This window comes from Pyxicephalus adspersus, chromosome 1 (assembly GCF_032062135.1).
Source record: "Pyxicephalus adspersus chromosome 1, UCB_Pads_2.0, whole genome shotgun sequence".
Taxonomy (NCBI): Eukaryota; Metazoa; Chordata; class Amphibia; order Anura; family Pyxicephalidae; genus Pyxicephalus; species Pyxicephalus adspersus.
The window spans coordinates 14,539,591-14,543,520 of NC_092858.1; the positions used below are offsets into that span (position 1 = coordinate 14,539,591).

The 3,930-nt window shown below is 38.7% G+C and overlaps 1 long non-coding RNA gene across 1 annotated transcript in view; it reads left to right on the forward strand.

Annotated features, from left to right (window-relative positions):
* The window catches only part of LOC140342945 (uncharacterized), a 14,964-nt gene extending 11,266 nt beyond the window's left edge, over window positions 1–3,698 (forward strand). The window contains exons 2-3 of the long non-coding RNA XR_011923219.1: window positions 2,773–2,884; window positions 3,442–3,698. This is a non-coding gene — a long non-coding RNA (uncharacterized lncRNA). The remainder of the gene's footprint in view (window positions 1–2,772; window positions 2,885–3,441) is intronic.
* Window positions 3,699–3,930: the final 232 nt, after the last annotated feature.

Sequence of the window (3,930 nt, forward strand, 5' to 3'; positions counted from 1 at the left end):
AAGAAATCCTCTGCTGTATGTAATTTGACTTCCTCATTTTTTTTTTTCTTTCAATTATTCTTGTATTAGGTTTTCAATACAAAGTAACAATAAACATGATACACAAAGATACTAACTTAACATTTACGTGATGGAGCCCAAAGAGTGAAATCTGGAACCCAGTAGTTGGCAATACCTCTAACAATGGAACAACTAGCCTTACCCCAGTGAAGGCACTTGGTGCTTAACAATAACTACCTGACAAGGCATACATACAAGGGGAAGGACCAAATACCATACAATGGACCTTCAATATTTCCAGTTGTGTACTGGCAAAAAAGTGCATCCATCATCCCACTCAAATAGTTGAGCTATCAAAATCTGCTGGCAGATAGTTCTCAAGCCATGGATCCATACCTTCCTGAAAATGTGCAAACACTTCTGGACTTCCTCATTTTTAATGATTATGACGGAGAACAGATCAGGTATCAAAGTTGCTCTCGCTAGTAGTTCAATCAATAAAATAAAGAGTAGGCGTGATAATGGGGTGCCCCATTGTAGAGGAAAAATGGAAGGCAGGGCTTGTGCTATATGGCTTTAGGAAACTACATCTACAACTTGGCTTCTGATGGACGAGTGTTCTTGTATCGTCAGGACTTTGCCGATATTTGATGCTGCTGTTCTGCCAAACCAAATTGGGCCTGGTCTATCGAACCTGAAAGTAATGATGCCAGATTAGCTGAGATTTTTGAAAGTAAGATCTGAAGTGTATATAATAAAAATAAATAGGTTTTATTTATTTTTGGGTACTCCAGGACTTCCTTTGATTCAAGGCAATTTGGGCAGGTAAATTTATTTCAAAGTATGTTCAGATCTATGATCAAAATTAAACACCAGTTCCAACATCTCCAGGGTAGACAAAATACACTGTCCTTAAATAATAGCAGATTTGATGGAAAAAGAAAATTATGAAGGGTTAAGAGGACATTTTATTTGAGAAGGGAAAGAGAAGAGGGCTTTAGTCCCTTGGTGTACAAATGGTATTATCCCTAGTTTTTTTTTTTTTTTTTTTTCCTTCTATAAAAAATGTTTAAAGCTGGTTAAATTTTTTTGCTGTTAAAATGCTTAAAGAGGGTATTGAGCAATTGGGAAGCCAATCATGCTGCAGATATTGAAAAAGTCCTCTGAATATACAGTAGCTGATTTGCTTTCATCACTTTTAATGGTGGTGCCAGAAAACAGATCTGGTGTTAAAGATCTTGCCAGTGGGTCAATGGCTATACAGGAGTAAGGGTGATAGGGGTGCATCTGTATAGTGGAAGACAGGGCTCCTGCTACATGGGACTGTTGCAAACTGGAGGAAAAAAATTAAAAAAAAAAACGACAAACTAACCAACGAATTCCATCCTAACCATGACCAAATAAAGCCAAATCTGCTTTATGCTGTCTAAGGCCTTCTCTGTATCCAGAGATAATCCATCTTCTAAACTCAACCAGGTCATAGGTTTTTTTTTTTTTTTTTTCTTCTAAAGCCGACTGAATGTAAGTAATGGTGGAGTATATTGAATTGTAAACTTTAATGAGCGGTTCAGTTATTTCCTCCACCAGGTACCTGTAGAGTTCATTGCTTATGCCATCTGGCCCAGGGGCCTTTGCATCGGCAGAACTCTGTTTTGGTTCCAGTAATGTAGGTGTGCCTGGATTAAGTGGCTTTTCCCAAAGATATTTACTGTGCCCTTGCCACAGGTAGTAGGTCCCATAGAGGAAAATCTCTATTCTGGAAATAAGCTCTTGATTACCAAAATAACTCCAAAATGAAGTAGTTTCAAATGAGCTGCCACTGGCTGATAAGAGGAATTACTTGAAAATCTTTCCACATGCTGTTGGTAGAATTGGTTATATATATATATATATATATATATATATTATATTATATATTTTTTTTTTTATATAAAGGGGTTTCTCCCATGAGCTTGGGTCAGCCCAGGTGTATTTGCCTTGCCTTTCAAGACCCAGATGACCGTTTGGAGCTTCTTCGGGTCTGAATTAGACAGGAGACCAGTGGCAAGCCTTGAGATGAAGTGGGAGTTGGAGCACTCCAGTTTGCAATACCAGCTACTTCCAAACACCTGATATAGTTACATATGGTGCTTGTGTAGGAAGTCTGCTTTGTGAGGAAAAGGAATGCATTTGTATATTGTGCCATCTCCTAGTAAAATTAAAGATATGAACTTTTCACTGGCATCTTTCCAGCATTGCATCATTTAGCTTCCAGAATATATTTTATCCAAAACATGGAGAATTTGGCATACTTCTGAGCACACAGATGCAGTGTGTCATCAAAAGATTTGAAGTTTGAATTTACAGTACACTGTATGATGCCCACAATGACAAGCTGTGAGGTTTCCCTCTGGGTATTCCTTAAAAACATATGGAGGGTATTACCTAGAAGGTGGCTGGCCAGAGTTTTGCTCTAGTTAGGTAGGTGGCCATACCAGTGCTGTCTACAGGAGGAAAAGTAACCAGGCAGATGGACTGAATTATGGTTCTGAGTGTGTGGATGCGGAAAAGGATTGTCGGGGGGGGGGGTGGTGTCCACAAAGACTTCAGGATGAACCAGAGCCTACGACCCCCAAGTCAGTTCTGCACAGGGGCCCACTGTGTTTGCTAATGTTTCAGTCTGTCAGGTTCACTGCCTGTTTTATTCTTTTGTAAAGAGCATATTCTATAGTCCTAATTGAGAAAATCTAAGGCCTCTGAATGTTTTCAACCAAGAGTGTTTTGTTTTTTAAGAATTAGGAATTTCAGTTGCATGATGCATAAATCTTGACCCAGGGATCTACAAGCCACCTCTTCAAGTTGTTCATATTTGTGAGAAGAGTACCAACAAATCTAAGAACAGCAGGTAAGAATTATATTACAATCTGTAATCCATCTTGATGCTCATCATATCCAAAGCTTGTGTTAGTTCAACGAAGTCCAACATGGAAGCCCTAAGGTTCTGAATCTGATCCTAAAGTAGTATGAGTTGAACTTGTATGCAAAGTAAACAAGTGTTTGGAGGGGACAGTTTGAAAGCCTCATAAATTTGTGGCCAGTGGAACCAATGCCACCTTTAAAAATATCATTAGGGTCATTAAGTAGTATGACTTAGTTTTAGTAAGTCTTGCATACAAGTAAAGTGTATTTTATCTAAAGTTAAAGTTGCGTAATTTTCACCATTGTTTAGTAGGCTTTACATTTACCAATAATGACTTTGTAGACCTATCTGACATAAATTGAATGGTTTGTTTGGCTAAACCCCTGTGCATGAAACTGTGTTAGGTCTACCAACTAAATATATACCCAGTTCTTAATCTAAATTTATATTGAATGCTCTAATTTCTGTGTATGGTCTGTTTTAGACCTGTAGAAGCACAATATCGATTACTTTTTTTCTTTTTGTGGCTTTTAAATGACCAGCTAGCCTGAAGACATTGCCACCTCCACCCATGGCAAAGCAACAGAGTATCCAGAGGATGACCTTGAAGCCCAGAAGAAACCTTTCCTGATGACCTCAATCTGGAACTTTGGAAACCCACAGACACTTGATTCCAACTGGAACCCAGAGCAGTTGGCCTAAAGAATCTGATGAAAATGTGACTGAGGAGTGGTAACAGACCCAAGATAACCAACTGCAGCATTATCCTTAGCTACTATTTGCTGCAGAAAATACCAGGGTATGGAACTGTGAACGTTTATTTATTTTTTTCTTTTAATTTAAAGCATCTTTGAATCTTTCATTATCAAGTAGACATTTGCTATTTTAGCTTAGGCAAACAAGTGTTCTGCACCTAGCTGCAATATTGCCTGTGTCCCTAAGAGGACTCCTGTTAGTATTCCCCTGGACACTTAGTGAGAACAATGGTAAGAAGGCCAGGCTGGTTGTCCTTGATCTTTCTGCTAACCAGC